We start from the raw sequence: 26,235 nt of genomic DNA on the forward strand, positions 1-26,235 counted from the left end.
TGTCATTTTGGCATGTTGCGAGCTGTAGTTCAGTGATGAAACTTGCACACTTGCATAGCTCTATTAAAGCAAGCAAATAGGTTTTAACCCATTTGAATTCAAGCCAAATTCTCATTGATACATCAGAGCATAATGGGCTAAATCAAATCCCAATTGTGAGAGGACTCCTAAACACAGAAATTGATTGCGCCTCCATTTGTGCTCGTTTTATGAATGCACTGACGCTAATGTGAAGCCCAAGAGAAGCAAAGCGTGTTCAATAGCCTGGAGCGGGTGGATTTGCTAAAATAATTTTTGTAGACTTTTCTGACAGCATGTTCCCTGCACTCCTTACAAACAAACTGCTTTTACACATAGTTAAGTTTGTATGTAATAGTATTTCTTAAGAGTTGCCTCCATTTGTTTGTTTGTTTATTTGTTTTCACAAATTAAGTATTAAGTATAAAACAAATTAAGTTTTAAATATTTAACAAAATATAAACATTTCATTTTGTTTTGACATAACATGTTGAAGTGAAAATACTATTTTCTAAATCCATATTTCATTTAATTTATTTAATTGAATGCTTAATACTGTATAGAGCTCAAGGAAGCAAAAGTTTGTGATATGAAGGATATTTTACATTCGCTGAAGTTTCTGATAACCTGCTGGCTTTATGATGGTCGGTATACGGACTTTAACAAGTCTGTGATTTAAAGCAAGAAAATAAACTTCAGGCAACTCAACAGCAGCATGTACAGCGATGTTATGTTTCCAGAGTCTGGACATATGAAATTATAAATTCTATAATGCGATTCTAAAGTTAAATATTTGTTTTTATATCATTCCAGTACTGTCCTTGAGCACAGCAGTCTCGTGTTCCATGTGCCACAGGAAACCGTTCCAAAAATAAGATTAAACCTTATAATAATAATAATAATAAATAAGATAATATACTCACGTACAACCCCTGGAGGTGTGACATCCCTTTACAAGCTGTGTTGGAGTCACTTCAAGTGTATTATATTGCTTTAAACCACAAGCCCAAACTCCCATAATTATAAGGAAGTATGAAACAAATTATATACGATATCCTTAATTACAAACAAAAACTTTGGTAAAATGTAGGTGCTTGCTACATCCATAAGCTGACATGCTAACCAAGCCTAAATTGCTGTCAGAAAGCAAAGGACTAGCCATTGGATGCTAAATTTGAAGTTAGTTTCTCAGTGTTTAGCGTCCTCATTGTTGTGGAAAGAAGGTATGGAGAACTACGTACTATTGATTCTTTCACTGTCCTGGTCAGATGATCAGGGCTCCAGGTGGTCCTGATCTCTCAGTTTTGAACATGATCTTTGACCATGACTTCCCTGGCCTCTTTTTTAAATTTATTTAATGTTTGAAATGTACTGGCCTTGTTATGTAAGAACTAGATGAAACTAAATGGGTTAGTTTATTCATGAGTCATTTCCGTTATTGGGAATAACTGAAGGAATGTTACACTGGCCAGATGGATAAAATGTGCTGTATTATAGCTAAGCTTTCTCCCCCTTGACTCTCCTGTGGATTTACAGGAAGTTATGTGGATATATTGCTAATTTCATCACCAATTAGGCTTGGTTATTTCAGAAATCTAATTACACTATGTAGAGCTATACAGCAGTTAGAGTATCATACAATGCAAGTGTGATTTTTATGTAGGGCCATTGTGCACTTGCTCTTGTCAGGAAATCATTTTATTTATTACGTTTAGATTCATTCCATCTCTGAAATTGTATTTGCAATAAAATGTAATTTGAGGTTAATACATCTAAATGTAGGAAATAAAATGAGTGTTCACACATTGATAATGGGCAGTGGTATATATTGCCAGAAGACATTGCATATTGTATTTTCTGATTTGAACAGTTAAACATTATGTACAGAAGAAATAAACACAGGATTTTTGTGCATGTCCTCAATTTGATTAATTTCCGTATTCAATGCTGGCCTACTAATGAGTTTGATAGAAAACCGCAAATTTGATGTGACCTAATTATAAGATTTGATGCTCTGACTAATTCTTGGTCCTCAAATGCTCCCATGTAGAATTTCCTCAGGTTTCTGCCCTTCTTCCATCAAGATTGAAATTTTCCATTTGGTGCTAGAGGTCTCCTCCAGATGGCACGGTGCACAGCCCGAGCGCCATCCTTTCTGCTGCAGATTGAACGATTTATTGCCCATTTGCTAACTCTGTAAACTGGCCCACTAATTTAATTACCCTTTTATGCAGCACAGTCTGCGATGGGAGCGGAGCAGGGGAGGCCCGGCACTTCCACCCCCACGCACACCCAGCTACACCTGAACCTCCACTCCAGCTGCCTGCGCGTGGAGAGCTGCCATTTTAACTGCGTGCTTCATGCAGCTCGTTCATTCGCTCTGTGCGGTGCCAAAATGTCAGCTCCTCTGGAGCGGTCTGAGGTCGCTTGTAAATTTTGGGATTTTATGGTTGTTTGGTGAAACGGTAAGAAATAATAATTTTCTTACACATGGGCTTCCTAAGATTTTGCCATTAGACCTATAGCTAATGTGATACATCTGAGAGTAAAATAAAAAAGCTTAGCCTTTTTCACTTCTTGGTGCTGGAAGCAGGACCCCCAGAGTCAAGTGTAGGATAAATGCTTGGCTAATTTTCCAATAGTGCCCAGCTGTGGCAGACAATACTTGGATTTCCACAATTTTGTGGTAGTTTTGAGTGTTCTGCACTCTGTTTATTTGAGTATGAGTCATTAGGAGAACTTGGCTTCCCTTCACAGTCTATCATTTCGGTGCTTACAAACGGATCCAATATCTAGCCAGTGCCACTGCAACTCATGGTATATTTCAAGTAAATTGGGCCTAATCACAGTGTTCAGTACCATAGCAATCAGAACAAGCCAGTCTCTACAAATAGAATCTGTCTGGAACCACCTCCCCACATGGTTAGAGTTTCAGAGCATTTGCTTGGAGGTTATAGCTGTGGATATCCATACAGCAATAAACAAAAACAGAATGCGCAGTCTGGCAAGTAGCCATAGGTCATAATGTGCTCTTTACTGCAAGTGGAAGGTAACATACTGTCCAACATGCTGACCATTTACAATGCAACATTGGAAACGATAACCTATACTGACAAAGAAAATTTTGTCATAATTTTACTGTATATTTTTCTATTATCGGCATGAAGCCAAGTTTTAAATGCATCGGAGAGCCAGTCGCATTAAAGGAGAACCGCCCTCGGGCCCTCCTCATATTCTTTGTGCGTTGTCAAAAAGAATATGGAACATGTACCAGCAGAGTACAGATAACGCAGAAAGTGAAGTCCTTGCTCAGTGCTTTGTATGGGAGGGAATTTCCAGCCGTGTAGAAAGGTGCCATGTTACAGCCACGGGCTGTGGAGAGATTGCACGTCTCTCGGAGATTGAAGCTGCCACCTCCACGTCACTCATCTCGGTGTCTGAGCACCCTCACCCCGCTCTCCTCCAGTGTTCGATTAAGTGTGCGGCGCTGGGAGGTCACCGGCTCAAAGAGCTGGCCGCTCACAGGCGATTACCCCTCCTGCCTCTCTTCATCTGTCCTCCTCTAACGCCTGTGCTTCTGGCACCTGGAATTATAGGTCGTCAAAACAAATACACGACTCCTTCCCATCTGGCACCAGAATAAAAAACAAGTGCACATGCTACAGAGTAAAGGGCCCGTACACTGGCCAGGGCTGCTGCGCTCCGTTTCATGAATCAACAGCGTTTAAGTACAATCTGGCACTTTCATCTCATTTGCCATTAAATTGTGCTGATACACAATGGAGTTGCCACGAGGTCCAATGCACACAATTCAGTGTAATAATCTAAAACGGTTTGAGAAACGGTTTGTTGGGGTTTTTTTTTCTTTTCTTTTCATTTCTTTCTCTTTTTGGCCTGCCGTTTGTTTCCAGCATGATTTCCTGTAGGCTGGAAAATCCCCAAATCAAATGAAGCCTCCTGTTTCTCTCGTGGGTCCTCCTCTGGGGAGGGAGCAGAGGAGGAGTAATGTATGTGTGCACATGTGCGCTGCTGTCTGTGGCCCATGAGCTAATGTTGCTGCTTCACATCGGCGGAGTCAGCGTTCCCTTAGGTCAACAAGCTCTCCAGCACAGAGAGGAAGGCACATCTTTCTGTTTGACCATGGGCTCTGCTCTGTCAACGCACCTCCTGGTCCATGTTGTGTTTCTCATTACGCCTCCCGCAGCTGCGGATGTGCCTCAGGCCTTTCTCACACACTATTGCAATTTTTTTTATTTCGTTTTGGAGTCAACCTCCACAACAAGATTAAATTGGTTTGGTTCTGACCGTGAGGGGTGAGCTTAGTTCTGCCCATTAAGAAATGGATCTCAGTGGCAGCCAGGTGCTCATTAAATAAAGTTGGGGTTGAGTTTTTAAGTTTTATGCAGTCATATAACCGCTAATGCATGCACGTCAAAATGAAATGGTGACATCATTGTAATTTACGTTTAGTAAACAACATTTAGCTGAGGGGAGTTTTAGGCAGTGAGGGGATTTGCAACAATCGGCAGTTAAAGGAAGGCTGGATGCGAAGTCGTTGCGCGGGGCCATGAAATTACAGCGACCATTTGATCTCTGATTTTAAGCGCCGCACAAAGCTAGCTTTAAACTGGCAGAGAGATCTTCTGGGATGCTTTGTAACTTCTCAATGTCCTGTCCAATTACGAGTGTTCTGGGAGAGGCAAGAGCGCTCCTAATGAGGTAAAACAGGATTTACAGTTATCCCCTGTACCAGTGCCACAGACAAACAGCTGAGTCCAGCTTTCAGGCTGCTCCTTCCCTCCTTCTCACTGTTGTTGTCAGCTCCTATGTGCCTGAGGCGCCAGCGCCAGCCCCATGGGTTATAATGGAGAAAGTAATCAGATACGCAGTTTCAGTGCGGAGCCAAAAGTGAGCCGTGCGGTTGTCTGGAACGCAGAAGGAAGGATGAGCAGGCCGCAGCAGGCAGTGCACTAGGGGGACCCCGTTCAGTCAACCGCCTGAGCTGCTGAGCGATCTCCTCCCAAAACCCCATGCTGCATTTGATTGAAGAGACCAGTGAATCCCACACGTATGTCTGTTAGGCCAGAGCTGGCAAGAAGGTTTCAGGTGGGGGTTTTAAGGCTTGGGCTCATTTTCTGTGTCTGGCCTCCCGAGGAAGCGAGACTGCACCGCTTGGCACTCAGAGTGTGTCGTGTATGGTGCAAGTTGACCTGAGATGTTTCTTTTTGCCATTGGGATTCAGTTCTTCTGTGGCAGACCTTTGAAGTATTTGAAAACTGGAGCTGCGGCTTACGGTCAGATACATATAAAGCTTGAAATGGTAAATAAATACATTGAAGTATGCCTTTTAGTTTTCTTTTGAATTATAGTCAAGTGTGCTTCAGTCCCGATCGATCCACCGACACACTGCAGCTTACAGAATAGGGCTCCAGTGCACCCTTGGCCAGATTAAAGTCCAAAATTGCATAACATTCATTTATTTACTTGCTTTACTTGCTGTGTTTCCCACACGGGTAGTCGACCTACAGAAGTAAATGAGCAGGTGGAATTGTAGGTGGTGGCCATTTTGTTGTTTGCAGATGTTAGCTGATGGATGGTCCTCAGAAAGCTGCAGTCCTATGTGCTCCAGGTGAGCTCTGCAGAGCTGGGACTCATGGGCGGGACACCATCTGCACGAGGAGGCCATGTGATGAGGGTCCCCAGCTCTGCTCTGTGAGGCGTTTGTGACCTAGGCAGGCTCGTGTTGAAGCCACAGGCTCAAATCAGTCACAGCTCTGCTCTGCGCCAGGGGAGGACCGCTGAAGTGTTCAAACCCGTCGTCCTCGCACGCTGTTGCTTTGTTACGTGGCGGTGGTTCTGCTTCAGCGGTGTACTTTTTGGGGCCTATACGAAGCATTTTCACTTTCTCCCCCCGCCCTTTACAATGCACGTGAAATCACAAGACTGGTTGTGTGACTTTCCTTTAGTGAGGATCAAGAAATGCAGGAGTCACACTTTGCTCTAAGCCCTGTCATGCTTCAACTATTCAGTGCTCCTGAGTTTCTGTCACTCACTGGAGTGGTGACGTTTGGTTTCAGGGAGATTGAGTTGAGTCATGATGTGACCTTATAGTTTCAATATGTAAATCTGTTTGTATAAAGACATCAGAAGTGTGTTAGTGAAAAGGAATTAATACACCATGTTTATTTGGGTTGTAAATAGCACTGACAATCACACACACAGACAATCATGCAATCATGTTCAAGTGTGGTTGTTATAATCCAGCAACCCATCAAGGTTTTCTGCTGTGAATCAATGTGATATCAATCAACTGTGGAGAGCAGCAACTGATTTTTACTATACCTTTCTAAGCATTCAGTAATTTACCGTTGATTGATAAAGAAAATCAATATTCCGTGGAATCCAAATGAAAACTCGTCAGGCTGAAGACATGCCGAACGGCTCACCAACCGCTGTGCTCTGTTGCTAGCTAGAAATATACGTACAACAGTAATGAATAAAGGATTGCAGTCATTGCACTCGAACTCACCCACTTTATGGAGCTACCCCATCATGCAATGCAAGAAATGTAATTTCTACACCCTGCCTATCGTTTTGTGTGAATAGTGACTGTTATGCACAATTAGAAATGGTGAATTTTATGGTCAGAATTCGCTGTTGTCATCTGACTGTGGGTGTGGATCTGAACTGCTGTATTGCAGCTATGGAGCCACATTGCTCAACAGACTAGTATTAACTCCTGTTTTCTTTAAAAGTAATTACTGTTACCATCTCACTTGGTAATTTGAATCTATGTCCTTACATTTTGTGAACTGCTTTTGTGAAATCGGAGTGTGTGTGTGCGTTTTGCTGGGTGTGCTGTGCTAACACCCTGGCCTCTCTGTGTTACCAGCAGGGTTGCTTAGTAACATACATTAATCATAGTCTGGAAGTAGGCCTCCCTATGGCCGGGAGTGTGTCTGTGAAATAATAATGTGGGCAGCGCAGTTTGAGAGCCATGGCGCGTGATTCAGTGCTCAGGTATTTACTGAAGCCATGTAAATACGCACACAGAAGCACAAAAGGCCGGCAGCAGGAAAGCAAGGTTATAGGCATGGGAAATAAGAGAAGGCCCTGGTGCAAAATGTCCACAAGTCACCAGAATTTAGGTACTGCTGCTTAGTTCTTGTCTTCAGACTCTGAGATTAGCCTAATGTCAGTGCTGCTTGTATGGTTCTCGAGTTAATAAAAAATTGAAAAACAGTGATTCAGCATTTGTGACTGACCTGGTGATCTTGGTCAGGTTCCACTGTGTGAAATGTTTGGTTTCGAGGTATAACATTGGTTCCTGAGCAGTGATGTCATTAACTGTTAATGTCTCTTAATACATTAGCCCTGAGAGACAAGCTCATGAGTGGGTCCAGCACCTGCCCACGGGGTTAAAGATATAGATGGACCTGTAGCCTAATTGCTGAAAGCTCGGCTGCTACGTTTCTGTTAGCATTTAGCTATGTTACCTGCTCCATTGCATTTGTATAGTGAATTGAATTGAAAGCTGTTGGAGACGTCAGTTTGGCTTTGTCTTCACTGACAGGCTGAAGAGTAGGTCGATGTCAGAGTTTCAATTCCTCAAAACTCCAGGGCTCACTCTGCCAGTCTCACAGTCATGAAACTTCCAACTGTTGAACCAGGTGCACTCTTGCCTTAGAGCTGCTATATTTAGCATTCTTTTAAAGGTCCATACCATTCTGACATCCTGGATAGTACTTGTATTCCTGTACTCTTCTGTGCTTTTCAGAACTGGCTTCATTAACTGTCTCTTTGAACTGTCTGTTGCTTTGTAAATAGACTTGTCAATAAATTGGCATGGGATGACAAAATCCTGAAATAGCCGGAGTTGAGTCTCGGAATATTGGATTGTACAAATGGGTTGCAGAAATGCTTCAATGTAACATTGCAAGGAAAGAGATCAGCACATTTACCTTATACAAAGTGCATTTTTTGATGTGGCTCACTCTTAAGCATAAATTTTTTTTTTTTTTGTTTATTTTGTTTGCTTGTCATATAGTTTCTGTTCAGGCATACATAATGTGAAATGTGGCTTGCGAGGAACAATAAAAATGTCAGCTACCAAAAAACTGTTAAAATCTGCTTTGAGAGTAGCATGAAGTTTGCCTACTGCCAGAGGCGTGATTCGATTGGCAGGGTGTGAGGGGGAAATACTGTAAACTTTTGACCCTGTAACAGCGGCATTGGCCAGTAGAAGTTTGCAAAGCGCCTACAGATGGCAGGATCGCTGGGCCCATCCCCCTCCCCGCGCTGGGGCGCTGATCGAGTTACACCATGAGGACCGAGCGGGGAAGAGCTGCCGCTCGTGCGTGAGGGGCGGAAACATGGAGGAGGATGCAGGCAGCGTGTGAGAGTGTGAGTGTGAGTGTGAGTGTGAGTGTGAGTGAGAGTGAGAGTGAGAGTGAGAGTGAGAGTGTGAGTGTGAGTGTGAGTGTGAGTGTGAGTGTGAGTGAGAGTGAGAGTGAGAGTGAGAGTGTGAGTGTGAGTGTGAGAGTGAGAGTGAGAGTGAGAGTGAGAGTGAGAGTGAGAGTGAGAGTGAGAGTGAGAGTGAGAGTGAGAGTGAGAGTGAGAGTGAGAGTGAGAGTGAGAGAACACTGTGTACTCATCTGCGTGCATAAAAATGCGCACTTGTGTGCAGCAGTATATATGTGTGTATATGTAGATGTGCGAGACATGTTTATGCATATGACAAGACATGTGCATATTGTGTGTGTTTTTCTGTGTGCATACGCCCAGACGTGCACGTCTGCTTTGTGTTCATTTAAAAGAACACTTGTATTTTGGTGTCACTAGCTGCTGCAGAACATATGCCGCTTCCAAAAAAATAAATAAAAGCGAAAGAGTTTTTTTTTAATCTGGCAGAGAATCAGAGGCGCCCTTAGCTTAGTCATCTGAGACACACTCATCACAACACCCGTACTACTCCCCATTGGTGGTGGTGTGTGACTCATTTGGAGTTGCTGTCCGCAAGAAGTTGTTGAAATGCTGTAAAATGACGTGTCTGTTGCCACTTGACAACAAAGTCAAGTCAGCTTCAGAGAGCCAGAGGGGCAAGAACGCAGACTACCTGGCAAAGAGAGGAAGTATCTCGACAGCTTCGATCAGGATCCGCTAAAGCAGGGATCATCAAATCATGGCCCTCAATGTCTGAGGACTGCTGGTGTTCCAACTTCCCTTTACCTGGGAGTCAGGTGTGAAGACTGCCTGGCCAATCAGTAGAACTAATTGTTCAGCTAATTGCTTGGGAGAAAAGATTGGGCCAGATTTGGATTTGAGGTCCAGATTTGATGATGGCTGTGCTAAAGAGAGCAGTATCTCTGCAGCCTCCACCCTGGTGGGCAGTCTGACAGGGCAGAGGACATCGTGACTCAGCAAAACACTGTGGATCAACCTATCCTCAGCTAACAGAGGGCTAAGAAAGGCGCGAGAGCTGGTGTGTGCAGTCACGTTTTCTCCATAGATGGATTGTGGCATCCACAGCATTTGTTTGCCATTTGCATTTGTAAAGATGTGTTCTAAACCTGACTTCTGCTTTAGCTAGATATTTGTTAACGATTAGAAGGAAAAGACCTATTGTTCAGTTTCTATCCAATTGTGATGGTTGAAAATTGATACTTTCTGTAAGTTTGATACTAGGGGGCGAATGATAGCCCATTAAAGGATTTGCATGTAAATGCCCTTATTCTTCAAGTCGACATTCCGTGGCACTTCAGTCGGATTGTAAGCATTTATCGCAGAGTAGTCCGGCGTTCCCTCAGATCTTGGAGCAGCACCGTGTTTAATCCTGGGATCAGGCAGATGAGCAGGAGTATTTTTTCCCAGTCTAATTAGGCTACTTGCTGAACATAATTAAAAAGGCGTACCTCATGCTCTCATCTAATAAGTTTGCAAACTGTCCCAGGAGGCAGCGGGGCCTGCAGGGCAGGAGCCCGTGATTATAACGCCTCTCCGTGCACAATTTCATCGACAGTCCTCTTCTGTTCTTTCTCTTTATTTATCACCAGTTTTTCCTGCGATTGCAGTCTCAGTCGGGGCTCATTAATGGTTGGAGGGAAGTTTTGTAGAAATGTTTAGAGCGTATGCGTTGACTCTCTGCCGGTCATGAGGGGTTGTGAGCTGGGCTTAGCGTGGGAGGATTTGCGCTGCCAGTGAATTGCGTTAAAGGGGCGGATTAATTGTGTGACTGTTGCAGGGCCCCGCGGCGGCCCTTAGACAGCGCTTTATGTCGCTCTGGCAGAGAAGGGCTTCTGTCCCGAGCACTGGCTATCCCGACATGCGCCAGGAGCCCGGGTTTGAAGTGTTCTCGTTTTGTGAGTGCCAAGCCGCATAAGCTTCTTCATTACTGCCGCCTACCCTCCAAAAAGTCTCCTTTCCCTCAGTGGGCTTTCCCCTTCTGTGAGTCAGGAACTGCAAAGTGCACAAGTTCATGAATGGAGATGCGTATAAAATAAAAATTTTGTCATTTTAATGGGGGGGTAGGGCAGGGGGCGATGCTAGTAACTTTAGGTCAGGTTGCCAGCTCCAGTCGATGCCGTTAAGCCCTTTTCAGTTGAACCTGTATTTTATTCGAGTCCTCAGTAAAATTGTGGAATTAAGTTGTGGTATTACTATTGTTAGTTGTAGTGTAGACATTATGGCTGTATTTTATGGACTCTTATCGGCTTGTGCCCGTCAGTCACTGACTAGCTCAGTTTTTCTTTTTCTGATAAAGGCTGTCCTTACGTATTATCCCAGAGCCCTGAAGTCAATGTGGAGAATGAGACATGACTGTTTTTAAATAGGGTGTAAAGGTCTCTCCATGCAGTCTCCTTACAAAAGCGGGAATGTCCCTACCATATAAAGACCTTGTCATTTAAAATGTATGTCAGTTTGACGGTGACCTGTATCAAGAGCTAATAAAGAACTTGGTCTCCAAGAATGAAGGACTACCAGTGAATACAATATGTTAATAGTTGTTCTCAAATCTACAGAGCAGTTCACATAAGTGCTGCTAGTTTTGACATTCTGCGAAATGAAATTTGTGCCTGTTATAAAATGGGTGGCATTGTGTGCAATGAAAATAAATGGGTAGTGGTATGTATTTTAGTGTGAAAAGGGTATTACTGACAGTATGTAATCATAAAGCTAAAAAATACCTTCAGAAAGTGTATTTTACTGACTCGCACCTGTTAGTCTTAGTGAGGAGCCAATAGACTTTTGTCATCCTTGGCTTGTTTCAAGGTTCCTAGAAACCTGACAAATAGTACATTCCTCTTTTTAGGTTAAATGCCACCAAAATGTATTTATTTAGTAGAACTGCATTATAGGGATTTTCAAAGTGAATTTGCTCTGACTTACAAAGGCGTGGTTGGGGAATTCCATGTTAACTTTTCAGCATCTTTACCAGCATCTTTGTCTTATCTGAAGAAGAGTAAGTGAGCATATTTTAAGATATTTCTGTTTTTTTAAACCAAACTGAAAATGCAATGCTATGTGTTTGCTAATATTATAGTTCTAACTGGTGCATTTTATTACTATGTATAAGTAATTTTCATAGAATATGAAAAAGTAGGTAGGAGGTTATATTCATTACTTTGTGTCAAAAGCAGCCTTTTGTGTGTAAAATCTGGGTCTGAAAATGATGTGTCTGAAGATAAAGGAGGAAGAACACTTGTCCAACACAGGGATTGGTCAGAGGAAGATCGGCAGTCGGTGTGTTTTTCTTAGTTTGTTGGTAACGCATGCAGGGTGAAATGTAGTCTAAATGCTGGAATTTGATGTTTGGCAATTGCCATCTGCTGCCTGTGGAACTCGTAATGGTTATTTACTGCCTTCATGTGATCAGAACACCCTCGCCTTTTCCACACACAAAACTGGATATACCTGTAATACAGTATGTTTTAAATGTCATTTCTTCAACTCTTTGCAGAAAACCTGACAATATTAAATTCAGTGTTCCATAGTACTGAAGGCTGTGACAGTATTCAACATTTAAGTGTCGGGAGTCGAAGACAACCTGTTTTTGACGACCTTATTTCTGATAAAGTCGTTAGCGCTAGCGGAAGCGATCACGCTCTTCTCTCTCCCCTGACGTCACTCTCACCTTGGCGGCGGTTGCTCCCTCGGGGAGCCACAGGGGGTGAGTTCCACTCAGACCCCGAGCACCACCTGACGGGCTGCCTGCGTGTGTGCTTTCTCTGAGGCGCTTGAGTCAGGTGGTCTCCAGAGTGGCTGGTGGGCCGCTGTGGGGCTGGTCGGCGGTGGGGGTTAGGCCCCTCTCTCTGGCATTGTGCCTGGGGAAGCTCAGCTGCCCTCTTCAGTGCGACCTCCTGGCCTCCTGTGAGACAGGTGCTCCGGGCCTCAGGAACGGCTCTGGGATCGGAGGCCGCACACAAACGGCCTCTTTGCGGGAACTGCAGACACTTGCCGCTGACAGTCATTTCTAAAACCAAACAAAAATAATTCTCACACCCACTGCCTCCCTAGCGTGACATGATGAGTTGCGCTTCTTCATAAACAGGATTTTGCGAAGGGGGCTTTACAGAGAAATGAAAGTAGACACCAGCTTTTTGAGTTGGGGAATATTTAGCCTATTTTCTGAAAACACGGGTACATGTCAAAGCGCTGCTTGGATGTAGTTGTTCTGCCGTTCTACAGAATGTTGACTAAATTTTTGTCTTTTCTTGCGTGAACTGTGATTTTGTTTTGTCTATATCCGAGTTGATGCCATTCAAAGGATAAGAAGATAAATGGAAATAAGTGAGATGATGAGGAGAAAACGCACACACAGGAACTGAACGCAGCCAGCGCCTTGCTAGGAACGTGTTGTGCGTCTTGAGGACGTGCCGTAACCCTGCGCTTCTTCTTTCCCTAGCAGAGTGAAGTGGATGATGCCTAAAGAGAGCCATGTATTCCCCTGCAGCCGAAATGCCTTAGGGGTGTTTTTGGACTAACGCCACGGTGAGCTGCTCCAGTGTTTACTCTGGCTGTTTCTCCCCCCTCTCCTCCAGCAGCATCACTGTGGTGAGATGTTGTGCAACAGTTTCCCAAACTCCCCCTGCACAGGATCCCGGGAGAGCCAGATGGGCCACGAGGGCCTGGCTCACACCACACTTATCAGTGAAGTCGACTATTATTGTTCGCACATTACTAGCGTCACCTTAATGTTCTGTTTATCTAGTGTGCTATTTATAAACACTGAGACCGAGACCTCAGGCAACGTCTTCTGCTTGAAATTTCTTGTAAAAGTTGATTCGATGAAAAATGTCTAATTTCGCTTTATGATAGCATTAACTATGGGAAATAGGCCTACTTTTTAAAGTAAACTTTTATAGCATAGCTCAAATAAATGCACAGTGCTCTTATATGGAATATTATCATTCTTATGTTCAATGTCTGAAAACTATGCTATCTGCTGACAGATTACAGATTTAAGCTCTTCTCCATGATAAGATTTTCAAGTTCTCAACATGACAGTTATGACTTATTTGTCTAAGGTAGACACATTGGCCTCATACAATGAAATTTTGATGACATAGGAACTGATTGATCATCTGATTATTTAGATGGGAAAAACCTGTCCCCTAGAGTGAACTCTCTATTGAATGAAAGTCTTATTAGATGTGGTTTATGTGGGAGGTCTGACAGCACTGCCTCGTGGCATTTCCTCTTTTACAACATGGGCACAGATATCCGTGAATCTCTATCTTAATTTTTTTTTTCTTTCTTTTCTTTTTTGCTAATGCTAAAATGAGTGTTGGATAACTAATTGAATTAGGGAAATCTAATTTGAGAAAACATTTTTAAAAGGGGAACTGGGGAAGGGTAAACCCCGACAGAGACCTGTGTGTGTCTTTGTCCGCCTGTGCACTACGCTACAACTGTTGCTGCGAGGCAGCTGATTGTTGCCTCTGTGCCATGTGACAAAAGAGCAAGCCATTATCTTAGTGAAAAGGAAACCACTTTTCTGAGCTAAGCATCAGAAGCTAGAGGAATTTTCGAGTGCTCTGCTTTGCTGGATTTTCCGTGGGGTGGGGGTGGAGCCGCCGGGGGGATGGGTCATGGGGGAGGGGAGGGGCGGTGGTTTGGACCTATCTCATCAGCAGCTCAAAAAGGATTTACATTGGTAGTTTGTCAGCTGTCATTAGGAGCAGATGACAGAGCAGATAAGCTGTGGTTTGTGGTTCCTTTTTGTCCCCCTGAATCGTCGACCAGGTTGGGACCTGGTCGACAATTGGGATGTGGGGCTTGGTTGAGTTTGCAGGGAAAGAGTGTTCAATTGGGATGTGGGGCTTGGTTGAGTTTGTGGGGGAGATTGTTGGCAAAACATTCAGAAGAGACCGTGGAGGATCTCCCCTTCGTCTTGGCTCTTTCTTGTCTTGGCATGCGGGACCTCATGGCTCTTTGGTGCTGAAGACCATGGAGGTCGTAATGACACACACATGTTCTGGAAGAGCAGGGTGCAATTCCTCCTTTGCACCTGCTCTCTGGCTCTCAGTGTAGAGTCAGCAGTCTTTAAAGAGCTTGTGACGGAAATGTGGGGGTGGGTGGAGGAAATGTGGGGGTTCCTCTCAGTGCGGGGACTCCAGCCTGGGAGCCAGCCTAACCCTGCATGTTGCTTCAGAGAGGGCCCTCAGATCAGGGGAAAAAACATGTTTTCCATTAAAATACAACTGTAACATTCATGCTGTGGCCTGCATCAAATTCAGGCTTAAAGTATTGGATCAAAGCAGTTTGCTGTTCTTCCTTGATTTTCTGCGGTTGAAAATCCGGATTTGGATTCAAGGTCCAGAACTTGATGATTGCTGGTCTATAGGCTAGCAGTTCATCTCAGATTGAGTTCAGCCCACAAACATTTTGTTGAAGTCCTATGCGCTCCGGAGTCGGCGGTTGAGGTGGCGGTTGTTGCAGGTGGGTTCCCATAGGCTGCAAAACAGTATTATTATGTCTGTGTGCGACTGCCGTATTTGTTGTGGCTATTGGCAGTTGAAGCCGTGTGAACTTAGTCCCCTGGACCGCGTAAGAAAATTTCCAGGATTTCAGATATGAGATCACGTACCGTAATTTTCTCAGACTCCCACGACATTGACTTCCTGGGTGTAGCAGCTCTGTGTTTTGGCAGGTGAAACACGGGTGTCACTGAAACACACAGTGCTTTATCTGTGGTTATATTTGGCCTGCTGAGGAAGCCTCCAGACTGGACATGGCTGCTTGTTAAACTCAACTGTCATGGGTGTGACTCTCTTATAGCCATAGATGGACAAGTGCTGTGATGCTTTTCATTGCAGGATCCATGGAAAATATTTTAGTGTCTTAATGACATGCATACTTACATTTTATTAATCCATTACATTTGTGCAGTTTAGCCGGCTTATATTAAAATGATTACAATCTTATAATTTATATGATTGGTATCATTGTATAATTTGTTGTGCTGTTATCATAGGTGCCTGAAAAAAGCCCCTGTCATCATATAGCCAACACAGACTCCCTGTAGTTCAGTATGTGAGGGACAGAGAAGTGCAGATGCACACAGTGTCTGTGTAGTGGCTCAGCCACACTGTTTGATCCTGACTTTCTCACTGCATATTATGGAGTGCTTGCTCCAATAGCGTTGGAGCGTTTCGCTCAGTTACTGAAGCTGTTGTTTTTTCAGGTGGCTGCTGGTAATGAAAGCACTCATGTTTTTTACTGTTCATTTGCATTGAGAGCATGATGGTTAAACGGAGACATTCTCCACAGGGCTCAAACTGCGCTCTCACTGCTTAACAAACAACAGCACATCACAGGCTGCACATTCCAGCACGCTCGCGTCACAAACGTTTAGGAAACGGAGGGAAAGGGATGCCTGGTTGCCTTTAGTAACGAGGAAGACACTACCCCGCAGACGTTTTCAGTCATTGTATGCTTTTGAAAATGACTTTTGAGGACTGTTGGAACCTGACGTACGAGGGCCAGTCCAGGACCCTGGGATTGCCGCAGTCGTCCTGCATGCAGTTCCCCAACACAAAAGACTGATCAGGGATGCAGGCTGAAGGTCTTTGTGGTGGCCTCTTTTGTTTGGGACCATCACTGGCTGTGCATTTCACGTGGCCAGATCCTTTGTAAAAGCTGGCTTTAGCCTTTAATGGAAGTAGAGAGCATATGGAAGGGGAGACTGTGGAATATGGCACAGGCTGGAAGGGCCCCCTGATTCAATTTAACTAGAGCCAGGGCTGATAATGGGTGGCTCCAGTGCTTACTTATCGCCTCGTGGCATCAAGGGTTTTTAGTCCACGGCTATAGTCACATTGGCTGTATACATTTCCCTCCTTGAAAAGACAAAGGAGAGGCTTTGGCGTCATGTAGATTTTAGAAAGAGTTCCTCTTTTATGACGCCCTGTTCTTAATAGATACAGCTTATGTCTCTAGGCTTCTTATGAACTGTTTTTACTGTATCTTTTTTTCATAACCCATTCATAGACCACCTGACTGAATGGTAAAACTGAGGTGATACCACATTCTTTGGCAGTCATGGTTTTCCTTGTGCTGGGTACTTGAAAGGGGAATTAATTCAATTTAAAATGAATTAATAACTTTTTCACACAGTAAACACTTCAGATTTCTTTGCTTTTTTATTCATGGGAGTGCTATACACAGTGTATGTACACACACACACACACACACACACACACACACACACACACACACACACACACACACACACTGAACCAGTTTAGCAAAGTGTAACAAAACAACAGTAGAAGTTCCTCATTTCAAAAGCAAATACCTGGCTAAAAAGTGGCTGCTTTATTTAAGCCTGTAATGAAAGCAGACTGTTCATGACTGATCATGAATTGTTCTTTATTTCTCTGTGTCCCTCTTGGCAGATGCATTTTCCTGATTGTGAACTTTAGTTTGGTAGAAATTGATGAAAAGGCCGACTGAATTTGTCCAGATGCATGCATGTTTTATTTTATTATTATTATCTTTAATGATATTTACTTTGACTGTCAATCAGGTCAGGCCCAACTATTTGTGAAGGAATACATGTACAGCTATAATGAAATGAATGAAAGTGAATTGACTGTGTAGTTGCATTGAAAAGCTGTGCCATGTCTGTATTGAGGCCCATGGATGGGGTCAATGTTCTCTTGGTGTGTATTACAGAAACGTCATCTGGACAAGCCCCAGTGTCCCGAAGTGGATCCCTGTATTCCTATTGGCAATGACTAATAAAAGCAATTCTTCAAATCTTATGAATATATATCTAATAAACTAGACCTGCATATAACTAATTCATCGCAATAAGGCGGAAACGTTTAACGTTCATTGTAACTGCATTTTGAAAATGGATGTGATTTTTATTTTATTTATTTTATTTCTTTACGTATAGTAGCAATACATGTCCTGTGGCACTATAGATGAGCTTTGGCACTGGATGAATTTTAGAGAAATAAATGTGTTTTTCAAGTCTCTCCGCTGGCCTCTCACTGCCTGTGCCAAGTAGTCCTGATCCACCATTCCTGCTTAATGTGTTTATTATACAGTTCTTCCCAGTGGCATCTCAAAGTGGCTGTCAGTTTAAAAGATTCATGAATGTGATCAGCTTTCGGTAAATGGAAGTTGGCTTTTTGCTGCTGTCTGATGCTGGCACTTTAAGGCCATTACGTCCTGGTAATGAACAGGAGCCTGTCTCTCTGCTGAGCTGCCCTGCCATCTGGGACAGTGGCTGGAGACCAGGCTTGCAGCTTGGTAGGGGAGAACGGCTCTCCCTATCTCTCCCTCTCCCTCTATCCCTCTCATGCTCGCTTTACCTCCCTCTCTTGCTTGCCCTCTTGCTCTTTTGCATTCTCATTCAGATTATTATTATTATTTTTTTTTTTTTTAAAGGATGACTTATGTTTCTGAAGTCACAATACAGATGCATATTGATGCTATCTAGAGCAAAAACAAGAATTTAGGAAAATATTTCTCCCTGATTAAGAGGTAGTTGAGACAGAAGAAGAAACTGGCCTCTGTCTGTGCCCTGATCACACAGCCTGTTTACCTGTCCTGTTCTCTAAATGCCAGCTCTGGTGTGGTTACCTGTTTCAATAGACTGTTTGTATATTGTGTATTGTGAAACCTGAGTTTTACAGATTTTGTTTCTGTAGAGCAGGAAGGGGAAGTTGCTGATTGGGCCCTGTACGCATTCCTGGGGCAGTTTCTGTGAACATCTCTCCTTCCCTTCCATTTTCTTCCTCTTCCTGTCTCTGCGTTTAATCCCCATCCCCCACTCTCCTCATTCTCCTTCTGTTTTTCCTGCTCTCTGACAGGGACTAGGCAGTCTCCTCAAAGTTTAGACAAGGTGTTTCTGGTAGAATGGTCTAGCTGGAGGTTTTTTGACTGAAGCATTTTCTCCTGAGAATTTTTTAATATCAAATGTATTTTTACCATCCTTATACTCGTTGAATTTGATCTTCTGTTGTAGTCAATAATATTAATTTGATAGCACAGTTTATGGGGTTTGGGGAGTGGCTGATGGATTCTCTGACAGTGACCACACACATATTATTGTGGTTTTCAGGATGTGTTTTGCTTGTAAATATTGAAATAATTTTACCTGAAACATAAGGAGGGATCAATCCTCACTCCAGATGCTCACTTTGAGTCATTATTGAAACTTGGCAACATGGGTGCGTGTGCAAGCTTTCATGCAGATGCCCAGACCCAAAGTAACGGCTTATGATCCGACCGTTTTCCATATTCAGGAGGCTTTCAGTGCTGAAGTTCTGTGTCACACAAGTCCTTTAAAAGCGGCCTGCTCTGGGAAACGTTTGGTCGTTGGCACAGTCACACCGAGGCAGTGTGTCGGCACCCCATAAACACCGGGCGTGTCCGAGTGACTGGCGATCCCAGCCCACAGGAATACAGCAGTGGCGCTGAGCGCTAATGGCCGCAAAGCGCTCCCGCAGGTCCCTCTGCATGGGGCGAGAGGAGGGGCATACGCGCAGATAAGGATCAGGGGCAGTGACTTATCAGCCCCCCCTGTGGGATTCCTCCCCTCCAGGTTGCGGAGCTTGCATTCTGATGCACCCAGACTGAGCGGCTCCTTCCATGCCAGAGGAAGTCTGCTCCTGTTTCACCTCCGCAGTAAACACAGGAGCGCGCACACACACGCACATACACATACACACAGGAGCACGCATACACACACACACACACACATACACACACACACACACACACACACACACACACACACACACATATACACACACACACACACACACATATACGCACAGGAGCGTGCATACACACACGGGCACACACACACACACATACGCACAGGAGCGAGCATACACACACACACACACACGCATACACGCACACACGCATACACGCACACATGCACACACGCACACACAGGGGTGCGCACATATGCATGCACGTGTGCACACGCGCACACAAACACACGCACGCACGCATATACACACGCATACACACATTGGTGCACGCATATGAACGCTCGTGCACATACACACACACACACACACACACACCTGTGCAGAAAATGGGAGCACATGCAAACACACGCACACACACCTCCACCATTAACAGGAGCGTGCATATACAGAGCCCACTTCACACATGGCAGCATGGATTTCTTCATCTTGGAAAACTGAACTCTTGAGAGTAGAGAAATCCTTTTGTGTCTGAACGTGAGCGCACCTGGATATCTGCCTACGTCCCATTCTCTTTCATTTACAAAACGTCTCACTGCAGTTACGTTTTTAATGCACTTGGCAAAACGCTCTCCATGGAAGGACCTCCCAGTTAGTTCCTGTTTTTAAGCAGATCTTGTGATTTCAATTCGACAGAGCGCCCACTAATACGAGCCCGTGGTCCTGAGAGAAACGCGGAGCGGGCAGGCTGCAGCATGGAGGCAGCGCTGGATAATTAGCCGTCAGATGATTAGCTCACGCAGTCGGGGCTGAACTGTCATCGCCGGGGAGTGAAGACTCACTTTGTGCAAGAGTGCGGTTTTGATGTCAAGGGGTGACAGTTCTTGGGAGTAATGCAACAGCTGAGATGTGGTCCCCAGGCAGTGACTGAGGGGTAGACATGAAGTAGTTCTGATAATTGGCGGCACGTCTTTTCCAGCATAGCATCTGGCTGCCCCATTACTTTCTGACCCTCCAGGTCTGGTCAGCACGGGACAATGCGTCTGAGGGTCAGTTAGCAGAAACCACTATCTGGACTAGCTCAACTACCTTGATTTGTATTTATTTTTGTCTTACTTCTCATCTGTAAGGTAACTGTTTTAGTCTTTTTAATAGATTATTTTTTTCTTTGAGATTGCGCGAAGTACTTGTGGGTTTTTTTTTTTGGGGTCGGTTAAAATGTCATTTTTAGCATACTCTACAATCTTAAAGACTTACACAAATGTCACATTTTCTGTTGGGAGTTAGTATGTCTCTTTTCAGTCTGTGTGCATACTTCTGCAGGAATCTTTAAAAGATGCAAAAACAAAATGTGAGACGCAACATTTGAACTCACACCACTCTTTAGATGTGAAAAGTGTTCAGTTGCATATGAAATGTAGCATTATATCATGGAATGGAAGTATGTAGAAATAGGAAGACACCCTCTGAGAATTACACTGTAGCTACTGTTGCAGAGAAAAAGATAATTCTTCAAATGTCTGTAATTTGGCTCTAGATTGATAAGCTTTTTTTGTGAGAAGGTTGGGGCCATTTATTTTCCCTTGGGAACATTTTTTTTTTGCTTTACAGAAATCCTGCACTATAAAGCTGAAAATAGCTGGGAAAATTAAGACCACAAATCACCAAAGAGGTATAAGAAGTTCATCGGTTCTTTGTTTTTGTTCTGAAAGTAAAACGGGAGATGACGGAATTAACCGCTAACCATACTGACAAAGACCTAGCAACCTTGGCTAATCAGCTTTGAGCGAATATGCAGCAGTTTAGCTCAACCAATCAATTTGCAAGCTAATTAATTTATGGCTCCGTTGACCTGCGAACCCCCTCCTCTGTCCTCTGGATTTTTTCCGTAATGGGTCTACTTTGTGAGACATTGGACTGTACTAATTGTATTACCACTGGATTACAAGCAGGGCCAGGCTTTGGGGCTTTTATGGGACGCTTCATTGGTGTTAATTTATTAAAAGCATATGCCTACCTTTCACATTTAAAGGCAAAGGGTTTAGCCAGGCATGCTTTTTCAATTTGAGTAATGTCATCATTTCAGGTCCTAAAATGGTCCCCAATGGTCCTGTGTGGCAGCCACCACTGAAATGGCGGTGCATTTAGGCTTATGAAAGTGTTCCGGTTGTAAAATCCCAGCCGTCAACGTTACCTGGGGGATCCTGAAAACCTCAGCAGGAAGCGCTGTGTTTTTGGAGGCGGGATAGACCCATTTGCTCAGCTACGGAAGGTGGATGCGCTTGGTATGATTCTGTGATTGAGCCACAACTCTTCATCTGCCCAAAGCTACCGGAATATTTTATTTATGGTGTCCTCTAAATGTCTGACTGACATATTTACAATTTATTGCTTTTCATTTTCACTCTGAAAATCAACATGGTCTCCCTCTCTCTCCTTCTCTCTTTCATTCCTCCTCTCTTGCTGGCGTTTTTTTGAGCACTCCTTGGGGGGGGGCTGTCCAAGCTGAATTCCCTCAGAAACAGTCTGGGCTTTTCGTGGAAAGAGGTGGCCAGCTCAGTGCCTGCCTGGACTGTTCTCCACTCATCATCAATAATTAATATTCCATATCATCACAACCCCTGCCTCGCTGTCTGCTCACACTTAGCTTCGAAGTGGAGTCTGCTGGTTGGTTTACACAGGGAATGAAAAGTCCCGGAATTCAGCAACATGATCAGATTGGGAGGCTTCTGTTCAGGTGTAACCTACTGAAGATGTTTTAGCCTTGACTGTAATTGAAATGTTGTTTGCGTTTGCATGTACAGCATAATTAATTTATATTCGGGCTACTCTGGATATAAAAGGCAGGTAGCTGTAATCTCTGGAAGACATTAAATAACTGTAATGAAGGGCTTAGTGTGCCACACTGTGCGTGCTTATTACAGTGATGCACGCTCACAATCCCTTATTCTGCGTTGCTAGATGGAGAGAATTATCTCACTGTTAAAATGCAATTATATACATGTCTTATCCACAAGGGATCAGCAACTAAAATTACATTCAGGTTGCATCAGTGAGCCATTCATAATTGGGGATTTACACATTGATCTTAACTGCACCGTATACTTGAATATAGCTATGGCGTTCCGAGCGTCTGATGAACACCAGACATTGATGTGCTTCCAGCGCTGTAAGAGAGTGGCGATAACCTTGACCTGACCTGGAAGAAACGCAGCACTGAGGTTGTGGGATTCACAGGCTCCCAGGAGCTGGCCTAAATCCACAATTTCATCACACCAAAGGGCCTGCTGAGATTGCACTGCCAGGTTTATTGAGCTGTACAGAAATGGGTTTCCCCCCAGCAGAAGCTGTGCTGCAGCTAGCGCTAATTTCCCATGCACAGCTTCTGCTAGCATGGCACATGCTCTCTATTTTCTGGCAGTACCCAAGGCGCAAGTAAGTGAAGTGCTTTTGCTGCACCCATTTTTAGTACTGTTATTATTGGACTTTCAAGTTCAAACCGCTTTAGAAATGGCTTGGTTTTGTTATGTCTACTGTACGTAGACGCTTGTTTACATTAAAGCGGTTGTATTGCCGTATTTCCGGGTTGGTGATGAATGTGGATTTCTGTCTGTGATATGAAAATGGCAATTTTGAAGGGTCTTGGATCCAGCAACAGTACTATAAACAGCCTTTTTGGGAAGGGGCTGTAACCGCTGTTGAAAAGTGAAGTGAGTTGTCGTAGCAGTGTGGATCATTACAGGCACATTCCTCTCTGGGAATTTTTAGCCCCTGGGTGAACAGTGCCTATGTGGGTGCACAGGGGGTGGCTTTTACTCATGGTAAATATCAGTACACTTAATATCTCACTGCTCTGCCTTTTCTCACAAGTCTGTTAAAGGCATCTAACAATCTGCTTTCTGGCTTCAAAACTGGAGTCCCGTTCCCATTGTGTTTTACTGTGACTGTGCAGAACCTGTATTCTGGTTGCCTAACAGAATAGCAAAGAGGCACTGAACTGCTGAGCACAGTAACCCGGGAATAATTAAGAAGTGTGATATATGCTAATGCAGAAGACTAGTGTTCGTTGTACGTCGCTCTGGATAAGAGCGTCTGCTAAATGCCATGTAGTGTAATGTAATGTAGTGTTGAACAAGCAATGTGGACGCTGTGTTTTAAAAAAATGGGTCAAGGCATTTCTCTGGTAAGGTGATTCACTGATCACTTGACACAGAAAATACGGTGATACTGTGTGACGCAACGATGAACAGCTAACCCCCCCTCCTTACAATGATAACATCCATTAGAACTGCTGCTATGGAGACCGTGGGCCTGGCGTCCTGATAGGCCCACTGACTCCTTAAGGCTTCTTTCACCAGGATCAGAAATATGTGCGTGTGACACTTATATGGAGACTTCAAATTGATTAGCATTTGCATGCTCTGTTTTAGTACAAATTGCAGGTTGTCAAAAGATGTTCCTTTGTGTGAAACTATTTGAAAGTTTTAGGCCTTTTGCCATCTCAAGAAGAAAGGATTGACCAGTTAAACATAAATGGTGTTATATTGCTATAATTAGACACTGGGCCCAATGAGTGAGTTCTCGCTCAAGGGGGATTTATTTATTTGCTTGTTTGAAAGGGAAAATAGGCATTAATAACATGTCTGTAGTAGTTAGCCAGGAAGGCTGATCTTTCATCTGTAGGAGCTGGGCTACATAATCTCTGGCTGTGGTAGGAAGAACCTGGGAGAACACCTCCACACAGAGAGCTTCCAGGCTGGCCAGAACTCAAGCCCAGCGCCTCCTTGTGAGGCAGCGAGAACCCCTGTGCCCCCTAAAATCCTTGGAAAGTGGATTTATCCTTCCCTTATTTCACGTTTTTTCCCCTGCTCCACAGTTTTTGAAACCGGTACTGTGTCCCCTTCCATTCATGATCAGCCATCTTCAGCCAATCCTGTCTCATTCAAAAGCTGCCTGCTGCTTCCTGCCTGTTATTGGCAGCTAATTGGTTGCTTGGCATCTTGGATTTTTACATATTAATTTCTTTTGATAATTTTTCTTTCTATGTTTCCGTTTATTTCTGTACAATTCTTGCAAACGTCTGTCCTTTCTTGATAACGAACTTAAGCGGATGGTATGTTGGTTTTAATGCTCCCAGTCAGTTGTGAATGTCCTTTTCTAATGAAAGATACAGAGTGTTGTTTCTGTGAAGTACCGGTCAGACATTCATCAGTTTGTCATTGAGACGTGGATGATGTCAAGGTGGTTCTGTGGCTCCCGATGCAGATGCCATTTTCTCAAGGTGATGGTGTGGGCAGCAGCAATGCTTGCGTTTGCTTCATGGTTTGCTTCGCCAAAGGACCATTGTCACGGAAACTGTAATCTCAATATACACCACAGCTTTCCTCAGGTCATTATGACCTTCACCATGGTCACAACCCACTGAATCACTTGGTTCTCTTTTCTTAAAATCAGATAAAAACCAGGCACCGTTTCTTGGAACATAAATCAATTGGAAAGGATACTGGGGACAATGGGGAAGCACAATTCGGAAACATTGCAGCGAAAAGTTGTGTATAAAGAACATTTAGGAACATTTTTTTCTTTTCTTTTTTTTATTTTTTATGATCATGGTTAAATTTTTGTGGGCACCCCTGGTCAAAAAGCCTTTTAAATTTAATATCTTAGTGAGCAGAAGTGATTATTACAGATTTACACATGGGGCATCTCTGCAAAATTTTTTTTTTTTTACTGTTTACAAATGATAAAAAAGGAAAAGGGGCCCTGTGCAAAAGTTTGGGAACCCTTTTGGATTATTCTTTGTTACTTGTTAAAAAGATGATTACTACTGACCAGACCCAGATGATTTACTCGTTAGGGCTTCAATGAGTCAGGTGAATATAATTCCAGGGCTGAACTTTTTATTCTGAAGTTTAACTCCATGACTTCTAAAGTATCCAACTGCAGTGGCTGTTCTGTCTAGTGTTAACAACCATGGATTCCTCTAAACAGTTGTCCAAGGATGTCAGAATGGAGATGGTTCATTTCTGCAAGAAAAAACTCAACACTTGAAACTGCCTATTTCCACTGTCAGAAACATTATTAGAAAATGGAAGATAAAGTCAAGGCAAGGTCTGGAAGACTAAGTAAATGTTCAGATCGAGTGACCCAAGACCTGGTGAGAAATTTTCAGAAGAACCCACAAATCACTGCAAAAGAGTTGCAAAAAAGAGTAGCAGGCACAGATCTAGCTGTTCACAGGACAACAATGCAACATATTTTAAACAACAAAGACCTACATGACAGGGTTGCGAGAAAGAAGCCTTTCCTCTGACCTCAACACAAAATCACAAAAGCATCTGAAGTATGCAAAAGAAAACATTGAGAAGCCTGAAGCCTTTGGAACAATGTGCTTTGGACTGACAAAACCAAAATGTAACTTTTTTTGTCACCACCAAAGAAGATATCTTTAGGAGAAACCCATTGTTGAGAAGAACACCTCACCAACTGTTAAGCGTGGAGGTGGATCCATTATGCTTTGAGATTGATTCCACCAAATATGAAGACATTCTGGAGGCTAATGTTCGAAGGTCAGTCCCGACATTGAAGATGAAGTATTCCATCAAGACAATGATCCCAAGCATACCTCAAAGATGAGAAAATGTGTTCTGTTTTATTTTGTACCATTTAGAGTTCAGGTTCGCTTCTGTTCACCACGATATTAATTGTAAAAGGCTTTTTGACCAAGGGTGCTCACATTTTTGCATACAACTGTATGTAGGTCTTACTTCCATCACAGGAAGTAGCAGGTTTATTTGACACATGGCAGATGCTTTGCTCTGGACCACAATGGCACTGGTTCTAGCTTCCCCAATCAGGGACGTAGGCTATAAGAATGGGTGTATGCGTTTACTCGGTACAACAGATAACATGTAGATTTTTGACTGAAGCAGATTTCATGCAGAGAGAATGAATTAATTAAATGAATACACCCATCCAGTTTAGTGCATTTGACTTCAAATTGAAGTGTGTCATTAGCTCAATATTTGAATCTACTTTACATAAC

The 26,235-nt window shown here is 43.5% G+C and overlaps 1 protein-coding gene and 1 long non-coding RNA gene across 9 annotated transcripts in view; one reads left to right on the forward strand and one right to left on the reverse strand.

Annotated features, from left to right (window-relative positions):
* Positions 1 to 26,235, forward strand: part of ncoa2 (nuclear receptor coactivator 2) — an 82,502-nt gene that overhangs the window by 15,956 nt on the left and 40,311 nt on the right. For 5 of the 8 annotated variants that reach the window (XM_061238178.1, XM_061238177.1, XM_061238175.1 and 2 more), the window contains one exon: positions 12,920 to 13,005. The exons of 1 other annotated variant lie outside the window; for it this stretch is intronic. The gene's annotated coding sequence lies outside the window, so the exon portion shown is untranslated. The remainder of the gene's footprint in view (positions 1 to 12,919; positions 13,006 to 26,235) is intronic. 2 more of the 8 variants (XM_061238180.1, XM_061238179.1) reach the window with 1 other exon arrangement.
* Positions 11,928 to 26,235, reverse strand: part of LOC133126216 (uncharacterized) — a 34,849-nt gene continuing 20,541 nt past the window's right edge. The window contains exon 3 of the long non-coding RNA XR_009708516.1: positions 11,928 to 12,487. This is a non-coding gene — a long non-coding RNA (uncharacterized LOC133126216). The remainder of the gene's footprint in view (positions 12,488 to 26,235) is intronic.

Source organism: Conger conger, chromosome 4 (assembly GCF_963514075.1).
Source record: "Conger conger chromosome 4, fConCon1.1, whole genome shotgun sequence".
NCBI classification, from domain to species: domain Eukaryota; kingdom Metazoa; phylum Chordata; class Actinopteri; order Anguilliformes; family Congridae; genus Conger; species Conger conger.